Below are 13022 nucleotides of genomic sequence, written 5' to 3'. Positions count from 1 at the left end.
GGGGACCAAATGGGAGAGGCAGTCACTGTGCCCTGAACAGGGGCCTTCTGTCCTCACTAGCCCTGCTAATATGCTTTCAGAACCACTGATTATCTTCCAGGGTGATGGAAATGATCTTTATTTTGATCTTGGCAATGATTACACAAATATAAACATCTGTCAAGATCCCTCAAGCTATGCACTTAAGATTCATGCATTATCCTGTATATAAATTACATTTCAGTAGAGTACTGTTACTGTTAAGAGAGAGGGAAAAAAACACTGATGGCTATAGGAAGTGTGATTTGCAAACCAAATGGTACACAGCCAGTTTCTCCACCTTGGAGACTATGAGAGACGGAGGAGCTGGGAAAAGAGCCGGGTATGTGGGATCTGGTTCCCTGACCAGAGATCAAACCCAGGAGCCCTGCATTGGGAGTGCAAAGTCTTAGCCCCTGGACGAACAGAGAGGTCCCCTATTTGTAGACTTTTTGATGATAGCCATTCTGAGTTTCCCTGGTGGCTCAGACGGTCAAGAATCCACCTGCAATGATGGGTAGACCGGGTTCGATACCTAGGTTGGGAAGATCCCCTGGAAGAGGGCATGGCAACCCACTCCAGTATTCTTGCCTGGAGAATCCCCACGGATAGAAGAGCCTGGCGGGCTACAGTCCATGGGGTCACAAAGAGTTGATCAAGAGCAACTAAGCACAGCACAGCACATTCTGACAGCTGTGAGGTGAAAATCTCATTGTGGTTTTGACTTGCATTTCTCTGATGACTGGTGGTGCTGAGCATCTTTTCATGTGCCCGTAAGCCATCTGTGTGTCCTCCTTTGGAAAAATGTCTACTCAAGTCTTCTGCACATTTTTTGTTTGGATTGTTTGGTTTTTTGATATTTTATTGTATTTAGTCCTAATATTTTTGGATGTCACCCTTTGATATATGATTTGTAAAGATTTTCTCCCACTTGGTAAGTTGCTCTTTCACCTTCTTGATTGTTTCCTTTGCCATACAAAAGCTTTTTACTTTGATGTAGTCCCACTTGTTTTTTTTTTTTTTTTGCTTATGCATACCTGCTGATGTAGGCATCAATAATGCTTCTTGACATAGCCAAGATTCTCTGTAGACTGTTATAGGGCCCTTACTGCTTGAGGAGGAAGCAAAACAATGACGTTATTCTATAACTCAAATACATACTGTTTAGAATGTCAAGATTGCACTTCTCATGAATTAGATGACTCAGGTTGTATGAAAATAATGGGTACATTTTTGTTACTTATTTCTTAAGCATTTTATACCCATACTTCAAGGTCATTCATACTTTCACCTACTTATCCTTATTATATTGAGATGATAAGCTGGTGGGAGGGGGGTGGGGGGAGTGGGTAGGTGCAAGGAGGTTAGCCTGCACTGAAAATCAGCAGGGTGGGGTCAGGTCTCCACCCTACTCCAGATGTGCCTGGACCAGTCAGCATCCCTTTCTGGGTGTTTCCTCATCTATAAACTGAAGAAATAGGCTAGTTCCATAAAAATATAAATTAATGCAGCTTCTCGGGTTCTGTCTTGCCTCCTGAATTACACACAGTGTAAGTCTGGGGAACAGGAATCTGCATTTTGATAAGCTCCTTGGGTGACAGTAATGTTCTTCGGGGTCTGGGACCAATATTTGGGAACTGTGGGCAAGGTGCTTATGAAGGTTCTGACCTCCAGCGGTAACACGGCCTCTTTTGTGGGAAGAACAGCAACACAGGGCCAAGAGAAAGGTGTAAATAAATAGGACTGACACAGAAAGGCTTCCCATCTTACGTCCTCTAAATCAAGAGCCTAAACCCAGACTATAAATCTCAGAAGGGTGACCCTAGGGACAGAGGAGCCTGGTGGGAGGCCGTCCATGGGGTCGCACAGAGTCGGACACGACTGAAGCCACTTAGCAGCAGCAGCAGCAGCATACAATTGTGCAGTCTGTGTCTTGCTCAAAGACACTTATTCAAGAGAATAAGTGAGAGCTGGGAGTCAGCTCATATCCCATTTGTCAAACTATGTGCCTGGAAGCAAGGCTGCAGCCACCTGGGGAAGGGGAGGGTTGTTTTCATCAAAATCCTTCCACCAAGATAAGGGATATGCTAAGTCGCTTTAGTTATGTCTGGCTCTTTGCAACCCCATGGACTGTAGCCCGCCGGGTTCCTCTGTCCATGGGATTCTCCAGGCAATACCAGGGTGGGTTGCCATGCCCTCCTCCAGGAAGCTAAGGAATGTCTTTTCCTAATTCTGACAAAAGCACTGCATTAAGTCAGGAGTGTCTGCAGAAAGACCATCCTCAGAAAACATGCATGTTCTTTTGACATGTGTTTTCAGCCCTAATTCCTTAAAGATGTAAGTGACTTGATATTCGAGACCTATCTTGCCTTTGCCAACTCCAACAGTCCTCAACTTTGTCCCAGTGTTACTTGCCCTTCCCCAGACATTCCTTGCCTCTGCCTTGCATGCTTTGGTCAAGCTGCTGCCACCACCTACCAAACTTTTCACCAGTAGCTACCCAGTCGTTGGCACCTTCTGCAACCCCTATAGGCAAATTAATCTTCCCTCCATGTGCCCAGCATGGGGGATGGGACAACAAATGAGACAGGCGTGTTCCAGACCCTCACAGACCTTAGGATCTTGTTTGAAGATGATTAAAACACTGATTACAATAAAGCGTTGAGTAAGGAGAGTGCGCAGCAGCAGGCATGCTGTCTGTTAATTACAAAACGAATGCATCATCCTCTAAAAATAGTCCCTCCCCTGTCCATCTACAAACCTAGAAACAATGCAACCTGAACTCAGAGCCCTCTTGGATTGCTAGCACTCTCGTCCCTATGATGTCTAAATACTTGATACTCTGAGATAATTAAGGTAACAGAGCATTTGTTAAAATTTTCTGCAGCATCTAATTCTGCAGAGTACCGGCTGGACATCAATTCTCTGCCCTGATCCACCTCTCTGTCCTTCCTCGGCTAAGAACCTATCTGGCCAGTGCTCTGAGCACGGCTGGCCCCACCAGCTATCTTGGGGAGACTCTCCCCAGGGCCGGATGGGATGGGGGTCACACGATGGGTATGCCCCAAAGGTGGGCATTTCCTCTTCAGCACTTTCCTCTCTCCTCTCTTACCCTCCATCACAGGCATGGCTGAACAGGGGGTGAAGGGCAGGTCCGGAAGTGCTGACACGCATTCACCCAGCTCTAAATTGGCACAATCACCATCAATGCAATTCAGCAGACAGTGACAGAACCTGCTCTTCTGAGAGAGGGTGGAGCAGAGTGACCGAGAGCATGGGGTCTGAAGCCACAAGACTGGGAGCTGAGTCCAGGCTGTCACTTAATTCTTCATGCTTCAGTCTCCTTACCTATAGAATGGGATTGGTCCATGGGGTTGTAGTAAGGACTAAATCACCTAGAGTTAGCAAAACGCTTTGTATATAGCATCTACTCAGGGCTTCCCTGGTGGCTCAGAGGGTAAAGCATCTGCCTGCAATGCGGGAGACCTGAGTTCAATCCCTGGGTCGGGAGGATTCCCTGGAGAAGGAAACGGCAACCCACTCCAGTATTCTTGCCTGGAGAATCCCATGGACGAAGGAGCCTGGTAGGCTACAGTCCACGGGGTCGCAAAGAGTTGGACACGACTAAGCGACTCCATTTTCTTTCTTTCTAGCATCTACTCAAATGCTGATATTACCTCTACTGGTACTAATACTCCAAATGATGATATTATTACTTCCACTAGTACGAGTCCTCCTTACCCCCACCCCGACCCCCATCACCACCACAGCTTCTGTTTGACCACCTGCTAGTTGAGAGGTCACAAGGTAAACAGGAGGAAATGGCACCCACTCCAGTACTCTTGCCTGGAAAAGCCCATGGACAGAGGAGCCTGGCAGGCTACAGTCGATGAAGTCGCAAAGAGTTGGGCACGACTAAGCGACTAACACACACACACACACACACACACACACACACAAGGTAAACAGACCGTCCCTGTACCAAGAAGCACACACACAGCACACAGCCAGCAGGGGGACCTGGCCCAGTAAGCCTCTGAAACCCACTCAGGGAACAGAGGGGACCCTGACCCAGGAGGCATAGCAGGGAGGCCCTGCCTGCTGGATGCCCCCAGAGGACCACTCAGAGTCGACACCACACCCAAGCGCCTCCTTCATCCAACGCTATGAGGCCCTGAGGAGTCTTCTGCCAAAGTCTTTCAAGTCTCATCCCTTCCTCTTTGTTCCTACTGATGTCTTTACACCACCCATTGCACCGCCATTACGTCCTCTGTGCCAGCTGCCTGGACAACCGTGGCCAGCTCCTGATGGCCCTTCCTGTCCTCACTGAGTCTCTAATCCAGGTCCCAGGACTCAACCCAAACAGCTCCAGGAGCTGCAGTTGGTCTTATCGCAGCTCAAGGCTGCGCAGAGGGTGCAGGCCCCACCTCCTGTTTCCAGGGAAGCTTCACTCTGAGGCCTCTCTCCTCCTGGCCTCGAGATGCCAAGTCACACGGGACATCCCCACAAGCAGAACAGCCCCAGAATGGGACCCTCTCCATCCAAGTCTAACCTGCCCCGATCCAGCAGGGCCACTGCACTCATCTCAGACACAAGGCCTCCCCTGCTCTGGCCCACACTGACCTCCTGCTATCCAGCATTTATCTCCCAAGCACACCCTTTGCCACTTAATCATACCTCTCTCTCCCTGAATGAAGCCTTAACTCCTTCCCGCCTGCCACCTTTCCTTCCGGTGACAGGTAATAACACCTTGTTGGGAACCAAGTCCTCACTTAGAGCTCAATAAACACTTGCAGGATGGACACACCCTTGAGCTTCCTAGTCCCACACGAGCAATAAAAAGAAAGAAATGAGGTGAAGGGTCGCTGGCAGTCTGACCCTAGGGAGCAAACTGGACGGGAACCCCATTCTCCCAGGCACTTGCTTCGCTCCATTTTTTGCCAGCAGAGAAAGCCCTCCTGCCCCTCGCCGGCTGCTCTTTATTCCTGGTTGGCTTCCCTCGGAGGAAGTGCCAGTGGTGAGAGAAATGCCAAAAAGAAAGTCTGCAGGAATCCAGCGAGAGGAGGGGAGCCTGCAGGCCCAGCCCGGCTCGGGCAGCAGAAAGGAACAGAAATTAAGAAGAGAAGCTCCCGGAATGTGGAGAGGAGCAAGGCAGGGCCAAACTAAAGCCCCCAAACCCAAGGGGGTGGCAAGAATTATTTCTGCAAATACAAAGAGCAAAGTGTAATGTTGGATGCAGGGCTAGTTAGTTACATAATTCAGACTGCATTGTGGTAGATCTCAGGATTTTTCCAAAAGATCAATTTTTTTTAATAAAAGAAAATAGCTGCAGAATTTATGAAAATGGAGTACTGCTGTCTCACCTGCTCTCACTGTGAAATGGGAAATTTATGATAATAAATGGGGAGGGGTGCGGCACGATGCTGAAGCAGGAATGTGTAATAGCGTGGCAAAGTCACAGCATTTATAGGAAATTGTGCAGAACAGGCAAACCTATAGAGAAACAAAGTTGATTAGAGGTTGCCTGGGACTGAGGGAGTTGGGGAGGATCGGGAGTGACTGCAAATGGGTACAGGAGGTGACGGAAGTGTTCTGGGCGACAAGACTCTAGAAAATGACGTCTCTAGACAGTAAGAGACGGCTGCACAACACCGTGAATATATTCAAAGTCACCAACTTTAAAAGGGTGAATCTGGGGAATTTTCTGGCAGTCCAGGGGGTAGGACTCTGTGCTTCCACGGCAGAGGCGCCCTGGGTTCGATCCCTGGTCAGGGAACTAAGATCCTGCCTGCTGCACGGTGCAGACAAAAATAAATAAACGGGTGAACTTTATGGTATATGAATTAAATCTCAAGAAAGCTTTTATTAAAAAAAAAAAATAGAAGGGAAAGGACTGGAAATGAGGGCCATGAAGTAGCTGAGGCATGACAACTGGGTGTCCCAGCTGAAGATGAAGGAAGACCAGGAGGAAGTTCAGGTTGAGAGAAGTGAGACGGACGGAAGGATCCTCCATGGTCTGGATAAACATCTCTGAGGGTGAAAGACGAGGTCCCCAAAAGACTGAAGAGTCAGACATGACTCAGCAACTGAACATCACCACCAGCAAAGACTGTTCCTCCGGGTGGGTGGGGGGAGGCGCTTCGGACACCACCCGCCTCAAAGCCTGAGCCCCGGCCTGGCCCTCTGGTCCCCAGGCAGGGACAGATGGAACTGTTCCCATCACACGGGCCACTTTGGCAGCTCTCAAGGTTTTAAGAATAATCAGCAATTTCAACCTGTTAGGACTATTTAGCTCGGGGATCGAGGAAGGCAGAAACCAAAACCACACACAAGACAAGCCCTGAAATTCCCCAGCACCAAAGCTTACGAAGAATAGAGAATCAGAGTCTAAGCAGAAGTATGTAAAAGGTGCGTCTGAGCAGCCCCAATCCTACCTGTGGCCTGTTTCCTTTGTTTGCATCAAATCCTGTACTTAAAGGCCTCCACAGGACTGGGTTTATGTGGTCTTACTGGAGACAGTGTCAGCAATTAAACAGTTATGCCTCCGCTGGCATGTGAATCTGGAAACGAGCAGAGCCTCCGTTCGAGGTGGCTTTTCACCTCCTTGTTCTGGTGTTTGTGTTGGCTGAAGGACAGAACTGCATGGAGAGAGAACTCAGAAAGCGAGAGGGGTGTGGAGTGAGGCCCCAGGGGATGGATGCCGGAGCGATGGAGGGGAATGGGCAAAGATCCGCAGATGAACGGACAGGCTGGTCCCAGGGAAGGGTCGTAAGGTACCAGCAGGCCTGACACCACCCCAGGTCCTGTAAGAGGCTATACCTTTCTGGTTTCCCAGTAGAGATGGTCAGGCCCAAGGAGAAGGGGAAAACACCAAGCTGTGTGAAGCGTGTCTTTCCTGGGCTGGCAGGTGGCCTGGCAAAGCCCCAGAGGCCACTTGTTTGCCCTTCCAAAGGTCAGCACTGCCCTGGAGCAGCCTTGGAGTGAGTGACCGCATGCCCACAGCTCCCAGAATGCAGGCCCACTCCTTAGCACCCTCTGGTGCCAGGGCAGGCGGGCAACACCTGGGCACCCTGTGTGCTGGCCCTGCTCTCCGAGGTCAGGGAGGGACAGTCCACAGGCTGGAGTTATTCACCAGTGAGTCCTGTCTGAGGCTCAGTTCCACCACACACACATCTGTCCAGCGCAGGCCCGCCTGGCACACGCCCTGGGCCCTCCATAAATGTTTGTTGTTGGTTCCTTGTGAAAAAGCAAGATTGGGACTGCAAAAGCACTCTCATTTGCTAAGGCCTTAATCCAGGCAAAAGCCCTGACTTCCACAGTTTACCTTGGAGAGAGGAGACTACATAAGTGGGTGCTTTATTTACCCCGGATTAACCAGGGCTTGGGGCTGGGGCCACAACCCAGCACAGACCCGTGCTCAGGGCAGCGTTTCTAGAAACACATGCCAGGCAGGGAGCATTTCTAACAGTCCTGACATTCCAGAGGAGGAGAGCCCGACCAAGAGGCTGGGCCTCCATCAGCCGTGCCTGCCCCGTTGTGGGTGAGGCGGGGCTCCTCCACAGGGCTCGGGGAGGGAAAGTAAACACAGAGCTGACTGCTTCTCGGCCCGGAGGATCTCACACCAGCATTCACACCTCTGCTCATGGAGCAATGCTGTAACCCCGCTGCATCATCAACCCCCTCCAAGGCAAAAGAAAAGTGAAAATTAATCTAATTAGAGGCAACAGTGTTCACAGTAAGGAAAATTCTGGTATTCTGCCAAGCGTCTCTCTTCCCAGCCAGCTTTGTGGGCAAAGGGCATGGGGTTTGGAGCCCCGAGGGCCTAAACTGGAATTCTGGCTGTCCCTCAGCTCTGTCACCATGGGGACAACTCTCCAAGGGGCAAAAGAGTCACTGCCTTACAGAACTGCGATGAGGGTCCACGAGAAAAGATGTAAAAGGCATGACGCCGCTGATGGATCTGAACGAAAGCAGCCAGCTTGCCCCTTGTCCCTCATAGACTCAAACCCTGCCCGCCCACCTGCCCAGTGGCCTGCTTGGACGTCTCAGGAGGAGGCACCAGGACCTACCTCCCTCACCCCTAGATTCTGCCCCTTGCAGCAGAGGCAGAACCCATTTCTGGGGGGGGGCTCCAGGAAGGGAGGTCCCCAAAACCCTGCCACACCCAGCTGCCAACACCGTTCATAGCTGTTATTGTCTTATCTCATCCGGACCTGGACCTGGACCTGGTAGCACTGTTTCTATCATCCCCGTTTAGAGATCCAGAGAAGCTGTAGGTCCTGGGCTAAGTCACACAGGAAGTTATGCCAAGAGGCGGATCTCAAGACAGTCCACTGCTCTAATGAGACAGCTGGTATTTACTGAGCATCCAGAGATTCCACTACGTTGCCTATAGGGATGGACGTGTCCACACTTCACAGTGTGCTACCGGATGTCCAGCAATGCGGCAGCAGGAACATTATGCTCTTTCTAGGCCTAAGACTGGAGGCCTTCACTTCTGTGCTCTGAGGGAAAGCAGCCACCTTGAAACAAGGCCACGTCCACTGAGACCACCATGTTGGAGGGAAGCTCGAGCTAGTCCCAGGAGAGTTCTCTCTCCCTCACTCTCTCTAACGGTTCTGTTTCTCTGAAGAATCTGCCTACTCCAGGCTTCTCAAGACAGTGAGCCAAATATGATTTGCCTTTGACCACTTAATCTGCAGGGTCCTGCTCAGACTATCTGAAGGAAAAGACTGAAAATCACTAGAAACAGGGGATTGGGTGAATATACTAATATACAGTCACATGACAGAAAAAACAAGGAAGATCCCTGTGCACCGATTCACAGGAAAGATCTACACAGTGTTTTCCGTAAGCTGAAAGGAAACAGGTACAGAATGGAATTCCAGGATGGTCCCTTTGATGGAAGAAAGTGGGGAAAAATCAGAATGTATTTTTTGGAGTGCATGGAAAAATGAAAGGAAAACAAATTTTATTGAAAGTGATACAGATTACGGTTATGCTTTTTTAATTTACTGATGTATATGATACATATTGATTAATTAAGTGTCTGGGATTTGCTTCAAATAATCCAGAGACAGATGAATGAACAGCAGAAAAGAATCAAGCATGGCCGCGTGGTGAGAACTGAGGAGGCTGGGTGGTAGGTACAGTAATTCATGATATTAATGCAATTCTGTCTACTTTTACATCTTTTGGAATTTTTAATAACAAAAATTTTCTTCAAAAATTGTTACCTCCAGCAAGGAAATAAGAAGGCAAGAAGGAAGGGACAAATGGATGGGGACAATGTGAAAACAGTATTTCCATACTTCACAGATTATCTTTTTTTTCTTTCAATTCTTAAGATGCAATTCACATAGCATGTGAAATTCACATTTCATGTGAATTAACCATTTCAGACATCTTAAACTGTACAATTCAGGGGCATTTATTACGTTCACGCTGTTGTGTAACTGCCACCTCTACTTACTTTCAAAACATTTCCATCACACCAGAAGAAAACCCTGTGCCCATTAAGCAAGTACTCTTTATTCCCGCAACCTCCCCACCCTTGCCAAACACCAACACTCATTCTGTCGCCATGGATTTACCTATTCTGGATGCTTCATATAAATGGAATCATATAATACGTGCCTTTTGAGTTTGACTTCTTTCACTTAGCATGTCTTCAAGGTTAGTCCAAATTGTAGCATATATCAGTGCTTCTTTCCTTTTTTATGGCTAAATAATATTCTATTGTATGGATATACCACATCTTGTTTATCCACAGATTGGTTGGTGGACATTGGGGTTGTTGCCAAAGCATACCTTTTTATTTTGACTTTATTTTTTAACTGGGTATTATTTCTTCAAACAAAATTTTTAAATTAAATTTCTATTAGATAATGAATGTGAACCCCCAAAAAGGCAGGATGAGCATACAAGGGTAGATTCATTAAAAAGTTAGGCAGCCTGGCAAGAATACAATAAGAAAGCATTCAAAAATATGAAAGGAAAAATGGATAATAAGTTGTAATTACTTATATTAGGGGTATGTGATTATACCACACAATTTATAATTCTTTCAAGCGTGAAAGAACGACTTGAGAACCTCTTTAGGGTAAAGCATTGGGAGAATGGGCGATGACTCTGGCCTGGGTTGGGAGATGGGGCCGGACCATGAGGGTCTCCACCCCAGGCTGGAACCAAGCCAAGGTGTGATGACATCTGTCACATGCTGACCAAATCGCTCATCTCCCCAACCAAGGGGAGGGCTTGGGCTTCTACTCCCTGTGTCTGCCCAGAGCACTCAAAACCCATGGAGCACTGGGCAGCTGCAGAGTGGATGCTTCCTGAAGGACCAAGGACAGCCCACCAAAGGGTCTTGGTGGGAGTTAGGGGCACTTTTCAGGGAGGTGACTTGTAGGCCGGGGCAGCCAATGGCATTATTTCCTATTTTGTGTACTAGGTCCCCAATTTTGAAGAGCTGCATCTGTTGCTTTAAAAACAAAGTGAAAAAAATTTAGTTGCTCATTCATGCCCAACTCTTTGTGACCCCATGGACTGTAGTCCGCCAGGCTCCTCTATCCATGGAATTCTCCATGCAAGAATACTGGAGTGGATTGCCATTTCCTTCTCCAGGGGAATTGTCCCAACGCAGGGATTGAACCCAGATCTCCCACATTGCTGGCAAATTCTTTACCATCTAAGCCAAAAGATCTGGAGAACTCCCTGCCAAGCCATTGGTTAGGACTTGGTGCTTTCACTTCCGAGGGCCCACGTTCCATCCCTGGTTGGGAAACTAAGATCCTGTAAGCCATGCAGCCAAAAAAAAAAAAGAAAAGATAAGTTTGTAAATACTATTATACTATCTCAGGAGAAAGAGCTCTGGGTTTTAGCTGCAGCTCTGATCCCAGGTGGGTTACTTCCCCGTTTTCCAGATATAAATAGTAATTCTTGCCCCTCCCTATATGTTGGAATATTAGATGGTCCAGAGATAATCAAGGTTTTGAGTTCCTCATAATAAAGATGTCTGGAAACACAAGGGGATATTATGATTCCTGTGGCTTAAGTGGGTGGGGTAGACTCTATGAGAAGAGAAGTCAGTATATGTAATTCAGCTCAGCAAAGTAATCTCATCTTCTAGACTTGACCTAGAGGGAGGAGAAGCATCTGAGAAGCTAAACAAGCTGCAGATCACCACCACAAACCTCCATTTAGTTCTGTATACTGACTCGTTTCATCCCTGTCACTCATCTTTCGGAGTAGAATTATTCCACTTTCTGAAGAGGGAGAAACTGAGGCTTGAAAAAGTAAATGGCTTGTCCAAGTCCTAAGTGGGGCTAGGCCTCCAGTCCCTGGTTCTGCTATTCTCTGAGATGCTTGGTCCTGTGGGTTTATTGACCGCTGCTCAGAAGTGGAGTTTCCCGTGTCTCCTTTCATTCATCTGCCCCGTCAGCAGCATCTCCTTTTGTGCCACAGGGTGCTGGGTGCCAGACAGATGGTACGGAACACAGAGGCATGCCCTCGGGGAGCTGTTTGTCCTCTTTGGCTCACTGTTACAACATGCCATGGCAGAGGCTGCTACCTGCTTAATCAACAACCATTCCCCCATTCGTCCTCACTAAGAGAACCTTGGGTAAGTACTCAGCTGGAAAACTGCATTTCCCAAGCTCCCTTGCAGACAGGGGTGATCAGTGAAAACTGATTCCAGTTCCTCCTCCTCCTTTCCAGAATGACCCTGTGTGATGGCTGGTACTTCAGCGACCCTGTTGGACCATGAGGTGACCTTGAATAAAAGGGCCAAATACAGAAGCTAGTGTTACAAAAAGACGGAATTGGCCTAAGGCCCATAGAATCAGCATACTAGCTCTGGCCAGCCTACCTCCAGGCCTCTTTGAGGCAAGAGAGACATACAGAGATAAATAAAGCCCTGGCTATTTCTGGTGTCTGTTACTAACCAACACTCATGGGCAGGTTCCTTTGACTTAGACTGCATGTTTTGCACGTATGAGGCCCTGGGTTCGATCTCCGGAATTTCCAGGACAAGTCAGTATTTTGGGGCTATTTCAAATCCTAAAAGATGATGCTGTGAAAGTGCTGCACTCAACATGCCAGCAAATTTGGAAAACTCAGCAGTGGCCACAGGACTGGAAAAGGTCAGTTTTCATTCCAATCCCAAAGAAAAGCAATGCCAAAGGATGCTAAAATTACCACACAATTGCAGTCATCCCACACACTAGTAAAGTAATGCTCAAAATACTCCGAGCCAGGCTTCAACAGTCCATGAACTGTGAAATTCCAGATGTTCAAGCTGGATTTATAAAAGGTAGAGGAACCAGAGATCAAATTGCCGACTTCCGCTGGATCATCGAAAAAGCAAGAGAGTTCCAGAAAAACATCTACTTCTGCTTTACTGACTATGCCAAAGCCTTTGACTATGTGGACCACAACAAATACTGGAAAATTCTGAAAGAGATGGGAATACCAGACCACTTGACTTGCCTCTTTAGAAATCTGTATGCAGGTCAAGAAGCAACAGTTAGAATTGGACATGGAACAACAGACTGGTTCCAAATCAGGAAAGGAGTACGTCAAGGCTGTACATTGTCACCCGGATTATTTAACGTACATGCAGAGTACATTAAGAGAAATGCTGGGCTGGAGGAAGCACAAGCTGGAATCAAGACTGCTGGGAGAAATATCAATAACCTCAGATACGCAGATGACACCACTCTTATGACAGAAAGCGAAGAACTAAAGAGCCTCTTGATGAAAGTGAAAGAGGAGAGTGAAAAAGTTGGTTTAAAACTCAACATTCAGAGAACTAAGATCATGCCACCCAGTCCCATCACTTCATGGCAAATAGATGCAGAAACAGTGACAGACTTTATTTTGGGGGGCTCCAAAATCACTACAGATGGTGACTGCAGCTATGAAATTAAAAGACGCTTGCTCCTTGGAAGAAAAGTTATGACCAACCTAGACAGCATATTAAAAAGCAGATACATTACTTTGCCAAC

General features: G+C 47.8%; 1 protein-coding gene across 1 annotated transcript in view; it reads right to left on the bottom strand.

The window, feature by feature from the left end:
• CTIF (CBP80/20-dependent translation initiation factor) overlaps window positions 1-6944 on the bottom strand; it is a 288329-nt gene extending 281385 nt beyond the window's left edge. The window contains 1 exon segment of the mRNA XM_010840964.1: window positions 6453-6944. The gene's annotated coding sequence lies outside the window, so the exon portion shown is untranslated.
• Between the last annotated feature and the right edge of the window lie 6078 nt (window positions 6945-13022).

Source organism: Bison bison, unplaced genomic scaffold (genome assembly GCF_000754665.1).
Source record: "Bison bison bison isolate TAMUID 2011002044 unplaced genomic scaffold, Bison_UMD1.0 scf7180017864153, whole genome shotgun sequence".
In the NCBI taxonomy this organism is placed as follows: Eukaryota; Metazoa; Chordata; class Mammalia; order Artiodactyla; family Bovidae; genus Bison; species Bison bison.
This window is presented reverse-complemented; position numbering and strand designations above follow the sequence as displayed.